We start from the raw sequence: 21,669 nt of genomic DNA, 5'->3' as shown, positions 1-21,669 counted from the left end.
GTGTCTGTACTTGAATTAAATGCTTCCCAGTGTTTTTCCTTTTTGTCTTTGCTGGGAAACCAGTCTTTTCTCCAGCAGTGAAACTGTCACTAAAGCTTTGGTGTCATTCTACGAGGACACTCTGAAAACACACCAGCCTTTGGTTAGCTAAATCTGCTGTACGCTAGCAAAGAACTGCTTCCATAGCAGGAGCTCTCTTAGGTTTTTGTGTGAAAGCAAATTCTGGTTGTAGTCTTTGTGGCAAGGTGTTCGTTAATATGAAAATTTGCAATAGGCTGCAACAAGACTTCCGTGTGAGAATGGAAGCCATTCACAGTCTAGTGTTCAGCAAGGATGTGGGCTAGCTTTATGCTTCCACTTGCATGAGCTTGGACAAGTTTTCTCCATGCCTCAGTTTCCCCTGTCTGTAAACAGGGATAATGATCATAACCTGCCTCACAGGGATGTTGTGACTCTTAATTCAAGCATCCAAAGGCATAAGAGGATCTCATAATATCAGTAGCAGATCTGGTCAAAAAACTTCCCATGAACAAATTATTTACTGAAAAATTTGGCTTCCACAGCAACAATTTATTTTTTTTGGTGGTAAAACTTCATTTTTTGTTGAATTTTTTCATTCTTTGACAACTTCCCAATGAAAACTTTTGACAAAATCAAGTTTTTTCCATATTAAAGTTGTGTGGAAAATCCTACTTCTCTTCACATACAGCCCCATTTTTCTGGTGTCTGGGAGGAGAAAGAAATTTTAAGATAGTGGGATTTTTTCCCACTAAAACACAATGAAAAATTTCTTCAGATGAAATGAAAACTTGTTTACGTTTTGGGGGGGTGAAACTTACCATTTTTGACTAGATGTAACTAATATTTATACCTTCCTGTGCCACAGCTCTTGCCTGTATTGATTCTGCATATTGAACCTTGATTTGTGGAACCTCTTAGTCTTTTTTAATATTCTCCAATCAACTCGCATTACAGCAAAAATTTTCAAGAAATCTGCCAAGTGGGTTAAAGAAATCCACCAGGTGCTGTGCTGTGAGGTTTACTTAGTTAATCCCCAACAGTTCAATAGTCTGATCCCTTTAAATTGATCGCTACATGAATTAATGCAGTACAACAGCTTCCTGACTATCAGCAGTGACTGGAAAAAATGATAAAGCTCTCTAAATCTGGACCTCATAATGCATTTTGATTTCCTTTGTTTCAGGGGGGAAAAAGCATTCATGGAGAGCAGCAAGTAGAAGGCCTAATACAAATGCAGATGTGGTCAAGTTCCAACTGAATATAGCAGATCCTAAAAAGGAGAGGAAAGAAGTGTCTGTGGGGCAAGTAGCTAGGGTGAGATACCGTGTTCTGTGTATGGAATCTCTTAAATTTCTGGGGACTATGACAGTTTACACCAGCTGAGGATTTACACTTTGCTGCCATATGCGAGGCTGAGACAACGCAGAGGAAACAGGCACACAGACCTCTCTCAGAAGGGGCTTTATTTTTGTTCTTTCTTTCTGTTGCTTTTTGCCTTAATCTAAAAAGGCACTCTGAGTGGAAATATCTGAGCTCTTTGCATATGGACAAACACAGACCAGGGAGGGAAATTCTTCCCCCTCCCATCAACCTCTGGGGAAGCAGCACTGGTATGTGGCAGGACTCAGAGGCTCAGTTTGGGTTTGCATGGGCACTGGCAGGTGTGGCTGCAACAACGTGGACTTGACATTCAGTCCCAGGGAAACCATTGGAGTCTGAGGGATCCCTTCTCCTGTCACTCAGGATTGCAGCTTGGGAACACATATTCATTCAGCTCCCCATCCTCCAAGCTGATCCACGGAAGGGGAATCTTATTTATCCCAGTTAAAATCAATGGAAGCAGGGTGTGGCCTGAATGGATCAACTTGCAGGATCACAGCCGTGGTCTGGGCATATCTTTCCAGGAACTGAGCCTTGTTTTTGCTGGAAATCTGCAAATCCGCACCAAAATAAATGATATTTTTTAAAACCCTGTTTAACATTAATTTCATTGCTATTTATTGTCTTGTTTCCTCAGAGAAATCTCTAAATATTTCACAAGTTTATAATAGTATTTTTGATTAGTTTGTTTTTTCTGCATAAAGCACTCCTGGGTGTGCGCACTCTGGGGTTAAGAGAGGCCTCTAGGTTCTCGTATATCACTCAGCCATGTGCTGAACACCACCACAAGGTACATGTAAATCTCCAATAATATATGCCCTGGAGTGTTTTATTAAATAGAAATCTGTCAAATACTATATAAAAGTCTAACTGCTTAGGAGCTGCCAGCTGCAATAAAATAAACCCAGTAATATAACACACCTGTTTACTTAGATACAGTCCTGCATTTATGCAAAATTTTCAGCAGTGCATGAGGAGTTCAGTATGTTCACCAAAAAGACACATCTGGATTGCAGAGGCATCTGGGCAACCTATTCAATCTAAAGTAGGTGACACAAGTAGCTCTCTCTCCTGCAGTGTAACTCTGACAGGAAGCGGGTACTGGTCAAAACTTCTTAGTAGCAATGGGCCAACTCTGCAGTGGAGAATTGGTGTTATATGTATTGTACAATCCTGAAACAATAGCTAAGTAAAATAAACCAATCTGCTGTTGCCATTCAGTGAAATCTGAATCAGATGCCAAACTTCTCACAAATATATCAGTCATACTTTACAGTCTGGGTCAATTTATTAATAGTTTACAGAGGGTTAATACGTTATTAATAGATGTTTTAATAAATGGTGAATCAAGTGCTATAGAATCCAACAGGCCAAATAACTTGCTTGATAACTGGCTCATAGCCATCTGTAACACTTTGTACTGATGGGCTTAACTCTCTAGAACTCATGCTGCTCAGGACTGAAACATGCTCTTAACATTTATAAACCCTTTATAAATTATCAGTAAATGAACCTTAATATAAAATGCGACCAGTATAATCTTACAGGCGTCTTAAAATAAAATATTCCCATGTAAATTTCTGTCAAAAAAAATTTCTTAGTGTTTTCGCTGACCTCTGTTCACAAGGACGTCTGTTTTTTCCTGAGTGATTACACTTCATTTAGAACCAGTCAAGGTGCATGAGAAGCTCAAATTCTTTTTTGGTCTTTATTTGATGGATATGACTTAAGCAGTGTGTGGGTGAGTGATTTGATTAGAGTGTGCCAGGAATATAGCTACAAGTGACTGACTGGGCCATCTTATAGATGGAGGGTATCAAAGGCCACAAGTGGCTTCAGAATACAGAGGATATAATTTTCATTGATCAAATGGTGTAAGGAACCAGGCTTTGAGAAAATATCCCAGAGATGGATGGTGGGCATGTAGGTTAATAAGAAAAATACAAATGCCTGTGTTACTGTATGTGAGACTGCTTCGGAGTCACCTGATATCCCAAGAGTTGGGTTTTCCCATGAATATGCTTTACTCTTCGAGAGGCTGATGGGAGCCCTTCCATTGACTGAATATATTTTTAAAGCCAGAAGTGATCATGCAGTCTGATCTCCTGTGTAATACAGGCCATGGAATTCCATCCAGTTACTTCTTCTGTATTGAGCTCAATAACTTAAACATCTCTTGCAGAAAGGCATCCAGTCTTGATTGGAAGACATCAAGAGACGGAGACTCCACCACTTCCCTTGACAGATGCCTCAATGGGCTTTGGATAAATCCCCAAGAGAAGAAATGTTAACAGGTAGAGGCTGTTTTTGAAACCTGCAGTTGGAGATATCATAGAATCTTAGGGTTGGAAGGGACCTCAGGAGGTCATCTAGTCTAACCCCCTGCCCAGAGCAGGACCAATCCCCAGACAGATTTTTACCCCAGTTCCCTAAATGGCCCCTTCAAGGATTGAACTCACAATCCTGGGTTTAGCAGGCCAATGCTCAAACCACTGAGCCATCTCTCCCTCCCTCCATCTAAGGATGCCAAGGATTTGTTGCCTAGAGATTTAGTAGAATTCACATTTGTGAATTTCTTTAAGCTCTGTGAATGGGAGGCAGACTTTAGCAAGCACTTCCTGTCAGTATGAGCAGGGGCTCAAGTTCATGCACCGTGTGCTCATATATGCAGTATCCTTCCCACTGTGTTATGTTTCAGGCAATAGTCTGTGGGGATATGATTAATCCCAATGCACTTTCCCCACTGTGGCTTCTCTGTATTTAGAAAAGGTTTGAACTTTTTTCAGTAGAGTGTAGTTTTTCCTGGTTTCTGTATCTGAAATGTCAGGTCCTTGCTTCCCTATAGCCATTGGAGGTGATCGGTGGGAACATAAGAACAGCCATACTGGGTCAGACCAAAAGTCCATCTAGCCCTGTATCCAGTCTTCCAAAGTGGAGTCTGGGTCATGGTGAGTAGTGAGTTACCCAAATTTGAAGGATGCCTTTGAAAATGTAGCCCTCTTTGTGCTTCAGTTTCCCTGTAGTTTACATGGGTCTGATGTAACTACTTTTCTACTGCACAAGGGAGTGTTGGCATCAGCCAACCAACCCTCATCCAAGCCCTGCTCTCATTCAGACACTGCGTCATTTGCCCACTGAATAAAGTGGGGTAGATGATGGACAGAGAGGTGGGTATTCACCCACAAAAGCTTATGCTCCAATACATCTGTTAGTCTAGAAGGTGCCACAGGACTCTCTCTTGCTTTTTGCAAAGAGGTAGGTATGGCCATTGCAAAGACACCGTGCTCCATGTTTCCTCACCAAGCCCGCAAATGTATACACAATGAACAGAAGTGGCAAGAAACGAGAACCCTGCAGCATCTCAACTGAACGGACCCCTGAGGTGAACGCGTAACTTGCCAAAACTACTCTCTGGGACCTTTCACATGAAAAGGAGCAGATCCACTGTGAGAGATTCCATCCCCCTCTGCTGGGGTTTGCAAGCAAATCCACAGATCCTGATGGTTAGTAGTATCAAAGGCATCTGGAAGGCTTAACAAATTCAGCATGGGCTGTTTATCCTCATCCATGCCAAGAGGAGAATAACCAATGCAACCAGCATAGTTTCTACATTTAGTTCTGAAGCATGATTCACAGGGGTCTAAATCAAAAAGCTCCATAGAATACCTCCAGCATTACCTTACCACAATCTTCTCCAATCCTAGAATAGGAAGATTGTGTACAGGTTGGTCACTAGCAAGATCAGGGGTGAAAGTAATTTAAAGGACTTACCAGTACACCAGAGTCCTGAGCCGGGGTGTGGCCTCAACTGGAAGAGGCATGGCTTCAACCAGAAGAGAGGGGGCCTTTCAAGATTTAAAGTTCCTGGGGCTCCGGCTGTGGCTGTGAGCCCCAGGGCCTTTAAATCACCCCGGAGCTACCAGCTGCAGAGGCATCTGGGAGCCCCAGGGCTCAGGGGCAAATTAAAGGGCCTTGGGCTCCAGCCACCGTGGAGCTCCGGGCCCTTTAAATCACCGTGGGAGCCCAGTTGCCGGAGCTCTGGTGGGGATTTAAAGGGCCCATGGTGCCCTGCAGCAGCAGGAGCACCAAGCCCTTTAAATCCCCACCCGAGCCTGGCTTCTGGAGCTCCGGTGGGGATTTGAAGGTCCTGGGGCTGCCCGCAGTGGAGTCTGGCTGCTAGAGCTCCAGCAGCGCTTTAAAGGGCCCGGGGCTCCCCGCAGCAGCTGGAGACCTGGACCCTTTAAATCACCGCCGCGGAAGCTGGTCCAGTCCGGCAAGGCGTACTGGTTCTTGCTGGTACACCATACCGTACTGGCCTGTGTTCACCTCTGAGCAAGATAGTCAATGTCAAGTACTCTCTTGAGCAAAAACCTTAAAATAATTTTCTCAAGGCCAGCTTGTACCCTCCCCTTCTTTCTGAATGAGGTCCCTTGACCAGCAACTGACCCTGGACTTCCTTATTGGCTTTCACCAGCCGGGAAGGAGGTAGGTTGTAGCCTGGAGCCACCCTCCCACTCTGGCCCCAGTGCCACTAGATGCAGACAACAGTGAAGGACACACAGCGTTAATCCCTGCTCTGTCACCAAGGAAACAGCTCAGTGCAGAGCTGAGCAATTTCGTTCCATAGAATTGCAGGAAACTTCCCCAGAGTGAGAGTCTCCACCATAACTGAATGGAGACGGACTGGTTTAACAGAGCAGCACAGGTCCATGCTGCCAATGTTACGGCATAGGGGAGGGAAGTTTTCTTTTGCTTCCTGTCCTGCCACGGCACACTGGTCTGCCTTCTAACCTCTGTAGTCATGATCGGTCTGTGTGGCATGCAGGTGGGCATTAGAGCTGGTCGGGAATTCGGTTTGTGTTGAAAAATGCCAATTCATCAAAAGCAAAAATGTTCGTGAGACAGGGTTGCCTTCGGCAGATTACCCAACCTGAAAAAATGTGGAGAAAAATTTCAAACATTTTGATGTGGTCTAAATGAAAAATTCCAGTTTTCCAGATTGAACCAACTGTTTTGTTTTGCAACGTAGACTAATTAGATCGTAAAGAGGTTTTTTAAAAAAAAAAAAAAAAAAAGAAGAAAAAGATCAGTCAAAATGATTGACCCAAAACAAACGTTCAGTTTTGGTTCACAAATATTTTTGAGATTTTGACTTTTCATCCCAATTGAAGATGGGGAAAGTTTGTTTCTGTCAAAACTCAAATATTTGCTGGACGGGGGCAAAGTTTCACACCCGGTCAGTTCTGGTGTAAATCCATGCATTCTCCAGGTCACCACTGACAGCCAGAGCCCAAAGCAGGGTAGGCCAGCCATTCGTTCTAAGCCTCTAGATCTGCACTATGCACACCCAGAACACTATGCCAAGGAGAAAAGCAATCCCATTTGTACGCTGTGCATGTTTCTCACCAGCTCTCAGTGTCAGACCTGCTGGCCTTGGTCATAGTCTAGACGCTTGTGCTGATGTCCTCATCTGCTCATGTTCGTCTTGGAGGTATGGCGTGGTTCACAAGTGGAGATTGCCTAGGAGGAGATTTGCTTTCTAATGACCGACTCAACAGGCAGGGGCTGAAGGGGTCAGATAAACGGTTTTCTGAACGTGTGGTTAGGAGTGTGCATTATGGGGCAAGCAGAGAGCCCTGCTATCAGTCTTGCTTGTTTCTGTGGTGCCACCCATTCCTCTTGTGCACAGGACCGTCTCCAAGTCTGGCTCCTGCAGACAGCTGCTGCTTGTGCGGTTCATTCAGTTGCTGCCGGCAGGCGCATGTTCCTTAAGGCGTGAAGATCGCCGCTCCCCAGTCTGGTCTTCAGAAATATCTCTGCCACTGTAGACAGTGAAGGGACTACACTGGAGACCCTTACCGGGTGCTGCGCTAGATCCAAAGCAGAGCAGAGCTCCATGCTGATCACAGCTACGTACTTGAGCATAGTCCTTCACCCTGCCCCCTCTTTGGTCTCTAACAAAAAAAACAACTGACTGGCACGTGTCCCCTGCCTCTTGCCCTGCTGCTGCATCACACCCTTTTCTGCTTCGATTTTCTTCCCTGCCTTTGTGTTTTGTCAAACTGCAGGAGACAGGTGCAGGGTATAGCCACATCTGCCCATTTGGCATCTGGTTGACTCAGCCATGCCCATGCTCAGCTGGAGACACCTTAAGAGGCCTGATATTGAGGTAGGGTGACCAGACAGCAAGTGTGAAAAATCGGAATTGGAGTGGGGGGTAATAGGTGCCTATATAAGACAAAGGCCCGAGTATCAGGACTGTCCTTATAAAATCGGGACATCTAGTCACCTATAGTCAGGAAATGCTGAGTACCCATTCTCTGTGCCAGGCCCCTTTAAAGTGTCTCAGGTTGGGCACCCAAAATTTCAGGCACTGAAAATCATTAGTTACTTTTGAAAGTCTTGGTTCCAGGGTCTGTCCAGCATCACAGAGCAAGTCAGTGGCACAGCTGAGCAGGGCAGCCAAGGTTTCCTAACTCCTGGCAAGACCCACCCCAGTCACCCTGGCAACAGTGTATTGGGGGTTCCTAAGATGATGTGCTGTTTATTTGCTGTGCCTAGGAAAAGATTGCCCAACTTTCGCAGAGAATTGCTCAATGCTATGGGGGAGCCAATTTTGCACATTCTCAGAACGTAGGATTTTGTTCATATGAAGCTCCATGTTTCCCACAAAAATGCCCAGCTTCACACACTTCGATACACTGTGTCTAGTTTCACCTGAAAATATGTACGTGGAGGTGCCCGAACTGGCCCACGGCAAAACTGAGACACGTTTTTTCTGGCAGTGTCATGAATGAATTTTTGGTACTTTTCTCTCAGCCTAAATTATTAGCCAGAATGCAGGCAACTCTAAGCCCCTCCTTCCCTGAGTGGTGGTCTGAAAAACAGAAGAGGATATAAACAAAGGATGCACATAGGACCCTAAGTCTAGAGCAGTGCAATCCCTCTGGTTGTTCCCTATTCCTGTGCAACTGCTAATTAGATCTGCCAAAGCTGCTCCTGTTCAGTTCGCTACCACCTCTCCTCACAGGGACTTTGCTTCTGAAATGCTCCCTCATCACACTGGAACCAGGTGCAAGGCCAGCCCTTGTTTTATTTCACAATGTGATTTCTTCCCTGCCTTTGACATAGGAACTCAATAAAATACAAACTACAGGAGACAGGTGCAGAGTATAGCCACATCTGCCCATTTGGCATCTGGTTATACTGGCATTACAAAAGGTTCAGAGAAGGGCAACTAAAATGATTAGGGGGGTTGAACGGGTCCCATGTGAGGAGAGATTAAAGAAGCTAGGACTTTTCAGCTTGGAAAAGAGGAGACTAAGGGGGGGATATGATAGAGGTCTATAAAATCATGAGTGATGTGGAGAATGTGAATAAGGAAAAGTTATTTACTTTTTCCCATAATATAAGAACTAGGGGTCACCAAATGAAATTAAATGGCAGCAGGTTTAAAACAAATAAAAGGAAATTTTTCTTCACACAGCTCACAGTCAACCTGTGGAACTCCTTGCCTGAGGAGGTTGTGGAGGTCAGGACTACAACAGGGTTTAAAAGAGAACTGGATAAATTCATGGAGGTTAAGTCCATTAATGGCTATTAGCCAGGATGGGTAAGGAATGGTGTCCCTAGCCTCTGTTTGTCAGAGAGTGGAAATGGATGGCAGGAGAGAGATCACTTGATCATTACCTGTTAGGTTCATTCCCTCTGGGGCACCTGGCATTGGCTGCTGTCGGTAGATAGGATACTAGGCTGGATGGACTTTTTTGGTCTGACCTAGCACAGCCGTTCTTATATTCACCAAGGCAATGTGGTGGCTGCCCAGGTCTCTGAGCTGTAGTGGGCTGTGGCTGTGGCAGTGCGAAGTTTGTCTTTCCTTCTCTGCTTTTCCGCTGTCTAGCCTGGGCCTGAACATCCTTTCTGTGTGAATGTGGTGACTCAGAGAAAACCAGTGGGAGTTTGCATGTTGTCTTTGTGATTTGTTTCTGTGGTCTTTGGTTGGATCATGTTTAAATTCCTTGCTGGGATTCCAGTTCCTCTTCGTATGTTTGTGTGTCTCCACTGAAAGTTTTATTCATGTTTTAATACATGTTCTACACAATTGTAATTCTAGAGTAGACAGGACACACGTTTGTTCCTGGTTGTGTTTTGTTTGTTTGTATTTTTATTTGTATCAAAGGAAACTACAGTGCAGGTTAAAGGCCTGGGTTATACAGGGAATCAGACTAGATCTAAATGGTCCCTTCTGGCCTTTTAAGTCTTTGGAACTAAGAGCCTGTTTGTACATGTCAATAGAAATCTAAATTGCATCTGTGCACTGCTGGCTTATGTTGAAGGCTTGGAGCTAAATTCATAGTGATGTGTAAATTTCATTTGTAAGCTCTTCAGGGCAGGGACTGTCTCTTCCTATGTATTTGCGCCTACCATAATGAATCCCTTTTTCCTGATTGAGGCCTGGTAATAACATTATGGTGTAGAATATATTATTGTAGTAGTTTTTCCATTTGTACGTACACACACACTCATTCCCCCCCACCCCATGAGTGATATCGCTGATTGGTTCTGGCTCTCACTGTGCAGCCTTTGCAACAGAAGCAGGTTTTTGTAACAGTGAGTCTTTTAACCAGTTCCTGTTTACATAATTGTTTCTCCTGCAGATTCCATTCTATTGGATTATGAGAGGATCTGGAAAAGCAAGCTATTTTGGCAGCCAAAATGAAGGGTAGCGTTACCATTTTGTCATCGTTCCTACAGAAATGCATTCAGACATCAGGCTCATTCTAGCACTAACAATCTCCCACTACGCAAATAAAGGATCAGCACCCCCCACTCCCAGTTTACTGAGAACTACCCAGCTCATCCGGTTCAAGAACACACAATTCCTAATTAGCCTAAGTTCACTTACAGGAGATTTCTTAAAACAACCATCTCTCAGCTGTAGTGTCTGAAACAAAAAGCAGATCAATACCCACACCTCTTTTTTTGTGTTTTCTTTTAACTTTCCTGAAGTCATTGTAATAATACCTCTTAGAGTTATAGCACTTTCATCTGTTGGTCTCAAAGCACTTACCCAGCTTTGTGTAAAGCATTATTGTCTCCATTGAAAGGTGAGGGCGCAAGGATACAGAGGAAATCAGTGGGAGAGCTGAAGGGTCTAGTCTAGTGGGCTATTTCTAGTCTAGTGACCTATCGGACCTTGCAGGCTTCCTCGCAAGAATCCAAAATGCTGTATATATGATGTACAGTACAGATGGACCTGAGCTGCAGATGTTGGGCTCAACTCTGGGTTTTGGGTATATTCAGATTTGTGGTTCTGGTTCAGTCCCTTAAAGAGACAGGCCCAAATAGTGGAATGTAAATCTGGTTTTGTTTGTCATCCCCTTAAAATTTGGGTTATTGAGATTTGAGTTTCTGGCTGTCTCTCGTTTGCAGTAAATGTGCTTCTCATTATTTAATATGCACTGTGGTTCTATGTACAGTGCAGGAGAGATTATAGGTATAAATGGGAATATATTGAGTAGAAGTCGAGAAGTTATTACTTCTGTTTGCTTCTGATGTGACTGCTGCTGGAATACCGTGTCCAGTTCTAGTGTCCACAGTCCAAGAAGGATGTTGCTAAAAATTGGAGAGGATTCAGAGAAGAGCCACAAGAATGATTATATGATTGGGAAAACATGCCTTATAGTGATTAGAAGCTCAATCTAATCTTAACAAAGAGGTTAAGCGGTGACTTGATCACAGTTTACAAGTACCTACAATGGAAAACCAAAAATTTGATCATTTAATCTAGCAAGCAAAGACATACCACGATCCATTGGCTGGAAGTTGAAGCTAGACAAATGCAGACTGGAAATAAGGAACAAATTGTTACCAGTGAGGGCAATTAACCATTGGAACATCTAATCAAGGGCTGTGGTGGATTCCCTATCACCGGCCATTTTTAAATCAAGACTGGATGTTTTTCTGAAAGATCAGCCCTAGCTAGTTCAAACCAGAATTAAGTCTGGGAAGTTCCATGGCCTTTCGTACACAGGATGTCGAACTAGACGACCACTGTGATCCCTCCTGGCCTCACAATCTATGAATCAATGTAGCTTGGTATTAGCTTACCGGTTCATCATTAACCCAGGTCAGTATTGACTGAGACACGTTACCATCTGATGGCTGATCAGTAGCTTGTGTGAAGTGAGTTTAGAGGTCCTGGATTCATAGGCACTGAGACTGTGGGTAGTCTGAGGCTGGAGCATCCATGGGGGAAAAATGGTGGGTGCTGAGCCCACCCTATCAGCTCCCCCACCACCCTCCTAGTGCCTCCCACCTGCTGACAGGCCCCACAGATTAGTACCTCCCACCCCCTACTCCCCACACCTCCCGCCTGCTACAATCAGCTGTTTAGCTGCCTGCAGGAGGCCGCGGGACAGGAGGAAGGAGTGAGGATTCGGTGCACTTGGGGGAGGGTGTGGGTGGGGCCGGGGCAGAGCTGGCATCGAGCACCCCCCATCGCTTTGGAAAGTCGATGCCTGTGCCTGGATTGGTTCCTGTTGGAGAGGTAAAGCTCCTGTCTCACTGTTCAATCTGTTGTGAAGGTGAGGACAAGCACTGAACGTGTATGGAGAATCAGGTCATCTCTCATTCCTCAGGTTACATCTACACTACGAGCTAGAAATGTAATTCCCCTGCTCATGTACATATACGCTAGCTCTCCTCAAGCATGTGTAGAACGGTAGTAGCCTGTTAAAGTCACTGGCAAAACTCCTGCTGGCTTTAATGGGACCAGGATTTGCTTCAAGGTTTGCATCATAAACCAATATAACCTGGATCCATCTTGTCCCACATATTAAAGTTCTCATCAGTGGTCAGGTAACTTTAGGAAGGGATGGTTTGTTTTTGTTTATATACTTATCCATCACTTGGGTAGATTACACTTGTTCAGTGTGCCTGAAATCTTCCTTCTTTCCCTGGTGAGTTGATACGTCTCAGTAGAAGAGCCTGCTCCTTCAAGATTGTGTCAACATACCAGCTTAGAGTGCAGTATACTGACAACTCTGTGTTCAAATTGTAGGGTAGATTAAATAACAGGGTTTTCCTGATCCCTGTTTGCAGGTTTAGGAGCTCTGAAGGGACAGGGCGGCTCCAGGCACCAGCATGCCAAGCGCGTGCTTGGGGTGGCAAGCCACAGGGACCGCTCTGCAAGTCACTGCGAGGGTGGCAGGCAGGCTGCCTTCGGCGGCACGCCTGTGGAGGGTCTGCTGGTCCCACGGCTTTGGGGGACCTCCCGCAGGCTGCTGCCGAATCCGCGGGACCGAGGACTTCCCACAAGCAAGCCACTGAAGGCAGCCTGCCTGCCGTGCTTGGGGCATCAAAATGCCTAGAGCCGCCCCTGTGTAGGGAGATGTGTGATCTGGTTCTAGCAGCAGCAGCAATCAGTCTGCAGACAGCCAAGAGTAAGGTGTGGGGTAAGTTCTGCTTCTCTGTTTTGGAGAGCAGCCTGCTTTGTGTATCTGTCTTTTGGGGTTCTTGTGTAATATCATTCGGAATGCTAAGAAATAATGTTATGTTGCAACCTTCCAGCAGGTGCATTTGTTTTTATCTAACTTCTCTGCATATGCCATGAATGTAACACACAGTCCTTAAGGAGAATACTTGCAAGTCATTTACATTCTTTGCCTAAATGACTTCAATATTCATAATTCTCAAGGCCTTTGGCCATAGGTACAAGTATGTGTATCTCCAGCATCTTGCATCCCATAATTTGCAAGTTACACAACTCTGCAAATGGAAGGAGATTCCTTTCCAAGGGAATAGAAAATGTGTTCCGATCTGAACAACCTCTACTGTTTATTTGATTGGGGGGTGAGAGGGAATTGTTTAAAAAAAATAGGAACATTTAATAAGCAGATAATGACTTCTCTTGAGGCTGAGATTTATTATAAATAAACACTGACCAAAGTAAAATCACAGGATCTGAGTTGCTGTCATCAAGAGTGAAAAAATGAGTGATGAAGGAACAAAGAATAGTTTAATTTACAGTAAGTGGGGAAAGTATCCAGCACCAGAAACTGAATGCTTAGCCCCTGACATACAGACAAAGCAGGGTAATGCTAGAATTCTGCAGGATTCCATACTTCGCTCCAGGGAGCTTCTCCGTGGCAATAAAAGCTTGTAGGTGTCATCGTCTGATGGGTCTGTCTTCCTCTATGGACTGTCAGAAGGCAGACCCTGGAGGGACAGCTTTAATAACCAGATTTTCAAAAGTGCTCAGCACCCAGAACAATAGAAACTGAGCCATAAGTATATCTGGTCCAGGAAGGCGGCGAGGGTACCGTTATGCCTTTGGGGCTGGTTTATGAGTAGTTTTAGTGTTTTACTCATTGAGTAGCCCCACTGAAATCAAGGCGATTAATCAAGGAGTAAGGTACTATGCAGCATGAGTAAGGGTATAGGAATCTGGCCACGGACGGTGGGTAAAATAGGCCAGGGGAGGCTAAGCTTCCCCTAACCCAGGCTGTGGCCCTGCCCTCACTTCTCATCTTCCCTGAAGCTGGCGGGGACTGAGCTTGCAGCCTGGAGCTCTGGGCTTGGCCAACCAGCGGCCTCGAGCTGAGGTCAGGCTGGCCGGTGTGCCATGGCAGGCGTGCTGGGGGGTGGGGTTCCTCTGGCCAGGGGGTGGGGGAGCTCGGGGCTCTGGTGGGTGAGGGTGGTGGTGGGGCAGGGCCGGGGGCTAGCCTCCCCAAAGTGGGGGTTCCCATGCCACCCAGGAATCTGGCCCTCTGAGGGTATGGCTACATGAGGATGATAAACCCACAGCTGGCCTGGATCAGCTGACTAGGGCTCCCGGGGCTGAAAAATAGCTGTGTGGACATTCATGCTTGTGCTGGAACCTGAGCTTTGGGACCCCTCAAGGGTGGAAGGTCACAGAATGTGGGCTGGAACCCGAGACCGAACATCTACACAGCAATTTTTAGCCCTGCGAGCCTGAGTCAGCTGACCTGGGCCAGCCAGGGCTTTGCCATGGGTCTTTTCCCCCCAGTGTAGACATACCCTGAGAGGTCGCTAGTGTTGTGTGTGTGATACACACCCTTATGCATGTTCAGCTACATTGAAGCTACACCTCACGCACGAGTCTTGTTGGGATCGGAGCCCAGAGGACCCAACGTTATCTCTTTGTGGATGACCCAGCTGAGTGCAGTCTAGATGAGTGTGAAATATCCACCCCAAAGAGGCCAAAACAGATCATTTTACCAGCTTTCCGTTTTTCCTATGGAATAACTCTAGGTTCATTCACTCCTTAGCCTCCCTCTGAGAATGGCAAATGGTTGCTAGTTAATGAAGGGAAAGGAAACTTTTGCTTTTAAGGTCAAGACTGGCAGGTTATTTCACACAAGCCACAGAACACCTATCAGATGATAACTTTGACTCCATCGATACCGGTCTGTGCTGGATTTGAACCCGTGGACCTAGAGGCAGAAGGCCATTTTTTTGCTCACCTGAGCCACTCAACGACTGTAGCATGGGGGTGGTGTTTCTTCAGCAATAGAAGCAGTGCATGACATAGATGAAGTCATTGCCCTTGGCTGCTGCTTTCATATAAATTACAACAGTGGGAGGAACTGAGCAGAAAGCAAATTGTAATGATCTGAAATTGCCAGGAGTGATTGTGAAGCCTGAGTTGTGTGAGTTGCAGCTGCCTCCCCCTGAATGTGAGTCAGTTTCTCATTCCCCTGCTGTGTGAGCGAGCCTCATATGCCACCTTTTGTTATTTCTAGCAAGGTGAAGCCTTTCTGATCATTCTGCAGTAGTCACCGGCGTTGAACAGTCACTTGGATCGCAGACACGTATGCAGCAATTAAGCGAATGTGCACAATTCATGAAATACTAACCACGGTGGAGTAGAAGGAATAGCTGACGACAACTGACCTATGAGTAAGTGATGCCATATCTGTCTTCCGGGCTGCAGAATGCCTGGAGCTTTGCTACAGTTGCAGAAGTTGGGTTTGTTGCACTTCCTGCCCCAAATCTGTATTAGGGAATATCACATTGGCCTCTTGTTTGTCATTTCATTCCATCTGTATTAGGACAGAAGGTTCGGGGAGTGAGAGAGGGGGAATACTACTTTCTGTATCAGTGTTTACTGTGAATGTGAAGTCGGGGGGGGGGGGACTCCTAGTTTCATAGATTCTAGGGCCACGAGGGACCACTGAGTAGTAGGATTAATTGATTATTTGCATTATTGTAGCACCTACGATCCCCAGCCACGTGCCAGGATCCCATGGGGCTAAACATTGTACAAACATAGGATAAAAAGATGCTCCCTCCACCAATCTAAGTGTGAGAGATGGTTAATAATACTTAGCGCTCTATTTTGCATGCTCTAAACATGAATTAATCTTCACAGCACCTCTGCGACAGGGAAATCTGTGTGGTGGTGGTAATAGTGGTGAAGTTTTGAAACCGCTAAGCTGTAGAGGAGTTTAACAAACACCAATACAAATAAGGAAAATAGCACAAATAATGATGGGGCGCCCAGGTCAGTGTTGTAATGTATGTAGCAGTGTCACTATGACTCTGTGTACTGCACCTTTAATTTTCCAAGAACTCTGTCTACCACGAGGCCCTCTGTTTTGGAGAATGGCACACAACACTCTCAAATGGAGACTTCGTGATGGTTTTGTGTCCCTTCAGTTGCTGAAAGCAGTTAGCATGGCTCTGCTGCACTTAATATCCAAATACATATACCCAAGTATGTTGTGACTAGGGAAGGCCCCAGCTTCATGGCAGCCTGCTCTTGAGGAAAGCTTGAAAGCACATTATCAGCTGCTTGAGATTTCCTCTTCACAGGCATTTCCTTGCAAAAATGTCGCTTTGCACTTCGCAGCCCCACAGTACCCAGCAGACATGAAACAATGCTATATTGTTAAGTGGGCCTGCCAAGAATAAAGTCTGAACAACTGGCTGGTTCTACCCAGTTCCTGTGGAAATTACTTGGCCGGCTGATTTATGTTTTATTAGCTGGTCCTTGAGTTTTGCTCATGGAAAAAACGTCCCCAGATGGAACTCTCCAATGGCCTGTTTCACACTGCTACCATTCTACCTCAGAAAACATCTGCTACCTTGACTCATCTTACTGCATAGAGGCCATCTCTGAACACCTTTGGTCAGCTGTGTCATCTGCCTGCTACTAGGACTAGTTCAAATGGACTAAGATGGGAATCTGTTTGCAGAAAGCTCTGCCCCTTCATCGGACAAGCTTTGAATTGCAAAGTGTGTGTGTGTGTGTGTATATGTTTGTGTAGGGGGGCATATAGTCATGAAGTTGTAGTAAACACACAGCCTCTCATGAGGCATCTAAGAGACACTGCATTCTGAGTGAGCTCAGTTTCCCTCCACGTGCACTATAGGGAATGAGTGGGTTTTGTGTGCGTTGGGAGGTTCGGTTAAGCACCAAAACACTCAGATGTGTCTCCATAATGCTTGGGTCTGCAGAAATGGGGTGGGAGGTCCATGAGAAACAGGTTTTCATGATTACTAGCACTTCCTGGTTTGGTTTGGATTAGAAATCCCAGAACAGAAGACTGACATGGCTACAACAACACAGCACAGAAGAGTAGTCTGTCTTTCCCAGTGCTTCCAGACCAAACTTGATCCTTGACGTGCAGAGAAAGAAATGAGGGATGAAGGTGACTAAACTTTTCTGAACCATTTAATCCATTACTTTATCACTTTTTAAAAAGCAACAACACTGATCTTTGGATGAAGATTAAGGGGTTTTGGTTGTATCCAATTTGGTCTTAACCATCTATTGTAAGACAAAGGTGCTTTAACTTGGGCTAGACAAAGCCATGAGGAGATTTGTATAAGAACCCCAAAAGAATTAAGCAGTCTTACCGGGACTGTGGTCTTAAATCTGGCCGTCATGTGAATGGAATCTGCCTTTGTGAACCCATTTTGACATCAGAGCTCCTATGTAATGCCCAGAAGCATATGAAGAGATGCATGAGTGCTTTACTCCAGTACAGCATATCTGCAGTATTCTGTCCTTTCTTTAGCAAGAAATGTTTAAACCCTGTGCTACCTGTCCATCTCTAGCGGGCTGTCCACCGGCAAATAAACCTCATCGTTCCTTTTAGAAAGAAAAGGGGAAAACACCATTGTCCAGGGCCCAGGTGATTAACCATCAGAGCAAACTACCAAAGGAAGCAGAGGATTCTCCATTTCTTGATGTCTTCAGATCAAGACAGGATGCGTCTCTGGAAGAGATGCTTCATCAAACACAAACTAGTGCCTTCATTCTAGGGGTAAATTAGTGAAATGTTATGGTCTCTTTAATGGTCTCTCTTTTAATGGTCTTTAAATCTATAGTAATTTTTACTCCGTTTTATTCGTAGCTAGGCAAAACTTCTGTGTAATGGAACCCCAAATTTAGGAGAATATGTAAGCCAGTATCTTCATTTCCTTAAAGTCCCATCCCTGCCATAATAAGCTCAGAAAACGGCCATTCAAATAAGAGGTGGCATGGAGCGAGTAGTGATCGCTGATACCAATTTGGCTATGAATTCTCCACATAGTTTAGTGTGTGCTACAACATCCTATTTTTGTTTACCTGCCCTTTGTTTTTTTTATCCATCTGTTACAGATAAACAATCCTTTAGACTGGAAGCTTTCTGGACAGGAATTGTTGTTTACTAGTTGTGTTTCTAGCACAATCGGTTGTTTGAGACTTCTAGGTACCACTGGAATATAAACAATCAATATTTCAGTCAGCCTGTGCTGAGTTCTGAACTCCAGCTTTGGAGTGTTTGATGTGAATCTGGGTTGATTGATGGTTCAGGGTGGAAAGCATGCCACAAAGGATAGTAGAGATGGGCTGTATCAAATCCTTGGATCCACGTTGAAATCAGAGTTCACAGATCGAGCTTCTCTCCATAAAGGCCTGAATTGGAATGCTCCAAAACTTAGTCAAGGTTGAATTTGTATCTGAATTCCGAACTCCTAAGTTTGGGAATGTTTTCAAATTGGTATTTTGCTGCAGATTGTTAGAGAGAGAGTGAGTGTGTGGGTTCAAAGATGAAGATCTTTAGTATCCATCCCAAAGCCAGGCAAACCTTCACGGCTTTAGCTGAGCTTTGCTTTGACACCCTGACTCCCTTTCCATAGTCATCGATTTTTGAGGCCAGAAGGGACCATTGTGATCATCTAATCTGACCTGCTGTATAACACAGACCCAGGGGTTCTGCATCAAACCCGTGATTTCTGATTGAGCTAGAGCAGATCCCTTTAGAAAGACATCCAGCCTTTAGTTAGAGGCTATAAATAGCAGTGAATCTACCACATCCTGAGGTAAATTGTGCCAAGGGTTAATTAAATTACCCTTATTGTTAAAAATGTGCATCTTTATTCCTAGTCTGAATTTGTCTACCTTTCAGATTGTAGCCATTGACTCTCATTTTGCCTTCATCTGCTTTATCAAATCTTTTCCCATGCAGATACTTACAGACCATAATCGAGTCCTCTTAACCCTCTTGTGGATAAGTCTCTCCTGTAAGGCACGTTTTCCAGGTCTTGGATAATTCTAATAGCTGTTTCCTGAACTCTTTCCAATGTGTCAACCTCCTCTTAAAAGTATGGACACAGTTTTCCAGCCGTGATTTCACTAATACTGTGTTTGAACTTCACATTGGGTGTGTGATCTGGCCTGTACCACTGTGAAACAAAATGACTATCACAGCACAGTAGTGCTTGCATCTTCAGGGACTCAGAGCTTTTGCAGAGTACTTACATACTTTTGAAAATCCCACCCTAAGTGATGTAGGGACATTTGAAAATCTCCTAAGTGACTACATATTCACCCCCCACTAGCAGTAGAACTGATGGTTTTCTACTAAGTGCTTTAGGCCATACAGGCACTTTAGAAACCAGTTCTATTCTACTGCGTTTGTTCTGCTTACAGATTTTGAGGCTGGACAAAATGGTGTCATTCTGGCTTAAGGAGCCTTTTTTCCAAGCCAGTTGCTGCTGCACGCTCAAGTATTGTCCCTGGAGCCTCTGAAATGCCTCTGGAGAGTCAGCATTCTGTGCGTGCACGGTTTGCCTGGATCAGTCCAGCCTCTGGACCAAGACAAATGTTTACACACAATAAGCAAACTGCAAGAGGAAATGGGAGAGAATGTCCTCTCTGCGTGACAGACGGTGGCTGTGCTGAATCTGGGGACAGCCTGCTGTCTTAGGGAGCCACACCCGACTTAAAGGGGCCTGTCCATTTCCCTCTGCTCCTGTACGTGGGCCCTCCCCAGCATCCTCATGTTAGACCATATTTCCTCCTCCATGCTATCACTGCTAAGCAAGTGCAGGGACTCTGTCTCTCTTGCTTCGTACGTATACATGCTGAGATACAGGCTTTTCATGTCCTGGGTACGGGCTCAGTTAGTTACAGTAAAGGTCCAGGTTGCAGGCGGAAAGCCTAGTTCTCCTGCTATCCAGACCACAAGGATTTTCAGTACTTTTCGGGCACTTTTAGGCCTGCATTGCTTATTGGAACCAAATCTTTGGTGGTTCCCCCCCACCAGTGCTCATTCCCTCGTCTTCTCCTGACAACTACGCCATTTTTAGCTCTTCTTGCCTTCTATCCACCCTCTCACTGATGCTTTTCTCTCCCGTTTTTCTCTTCTGCTGTCCTCATATTCAGCAGCTGTTTCTTACCACCCCCTATTTTGACTACTTAGTTAACTATTGACCCAGGTGGAGCTGTTCTGTTGTCTTTAATCTTTCTGTTTTCCATATACAAATATCAGGCTGAAGCAAGCAAGACAAAGAGCCCACAAGCGCTGCAAGTTGTAATGAAAATGTTGTTGTGCTTGCTTTGGCTTAAATTTATTCTCCCACAAATCGGCCCTCGCATGAAATCCCCTTAATTTTAAATTCAGATCACCTTTATAGTTCATGTGGTCCTTTCCTTCCTCTCTGCAGTGGGTCCCTGCCCCGATCACACCTGCCCTGCCCAGCAGTGAAGCTGTGTCACCCTATGGGACCAGCATGGCTTTATTTTAATAGCACTTTATTTTAATCAAAGGCAAATGTCCAAAGCACTTTGCACATCAAGCGATTTGCATGAACGTTGGTTGATGGAGCTGGAGCTGCTGCTAACTAGACAAAGCTGCTAAAGGAAATGACACAGTCAGGACAGGTCTGAGGGGAACAACAGAACAGTGTCGCTAAGCCAGCCATCAAACCCTGGTTTTGGCGTGGCTCATCTCTCCATGTTCTTCACCAAAGCACAAACGGGAGTCGCGCTCGGCAACATGGACCTTGTGCTGGTCAGAGCATCCAACAGTGGGAACGTGTTTTTAGCTATCTTTAACTTACCCCATGTAGGGGTTAGTTTCAGAGGGTGACTTTTCTACCCCAAAACACAGGGGTTCTGCAGAGAATTGCTTTGCATTCCCACTAGTCCCAGGGACCATTGTGTGCCCAAACTGATTATCTCATCAAGGACGGGGTTTGGGGAAGGGACTTTATGGCAGGATTTACCCACGTCTTCCAGGTTAACAAGACACACGATGCCCTGGACATGATTCTAGTACTGACTCCAAGGAGGTACAGGGGTTAAACATGGATGATGGTATCATTCCAAAGCATGCCGCACATGATGAAAAGAAAGCGAGTATGTGACACCCTAAGGGGTAAGATGGAGAGTTGGAGCCGCTTGTGGATCTCTACCAAGGGGCTACGGAAGAATTCCAGAGTGGGGTGCTCAGATAGAACACAGACAAGGTGCTTGACAGAGACCTGCTTCATTCAGTGTCTCAGTTATATAACATGAGCTTCTTAAAGGTACAGTTCCCCACATGGGCTGCTTATGCATGCTTGGTCCGGGGGCTGGTGGTGAATTTTTGTACTTCTCTTGGAGTCTAGTTTACTCCCAGAAGATGAATAGTTTGGGTGTTTGAACTACCCAGCCACTGACAGGCAGACTATCTACCAGTGGAGAAACTGAAGCATAGCTGCATCCTGAGAGTGACAGGTAAGAAATTCCTGCATCCTTATTTCCATAATATAGCATCTACCTTCATGACTATAATGATTTTATAACCCTTTTCTCCCATAATGGTGAGTTGTGCGTCTACTGTCTGCCTCTTCCTCCTCTCACACTGTCTGAACGCATGCTTGAGCGGACACTATCTGCTGCATTGCACTGCCCTTGTGTTTGGTGTAACTGAGCTCACTCAGGCTGGCTATGCTTACATGCAATCCTCTGCATGTTAGGTCTCTAAA

General features: G+C 45.1%; 1 long non-coding RNA gene across 1 annotated transcript; it reads left to right on the top strand.

Annotated features, from left to right (window-relative positions):
• Positions 1-3,589: 3,589 nt before the first annotated feature.
• LOC116828615 (uncharacterized) lies at positions 3,590-21,412 on the top strand. Its single transcript, XR_004374566.2, has 5 exons — positions 3,590-3,695; positions 4,247-4,349; positions 15,168-15,324; positions 15,797-15,928; positions 21,310-21,412. It is a non-coding gene; the product is annotated as an uncharacterized LOC116828615 (long non-coding RNA).
• Positions 21,413-21,669: the final 257 nt, after the last annotated feature.

Source organism: Chelonoidis abingdonii, chromosome 20 (assembly GCF_003597395.2).
Source record: "Chelonoidis abingdonii isolate Lonesome George chromosome 20, CheloAbing_2.0, whole genome shotgun sequence".
Classification (NCBI taxonomy): domain Eukaryota; kingdom Metazoa; phylum Chordata; order Testudines; family Testudinidae; genus Chelonoidis; species Chelonoidis abingdonii.
Note: the sequence above shows the minus strand (reverse complement) of the source record. Positions and strands in the feature narration are given on the sequence as shown.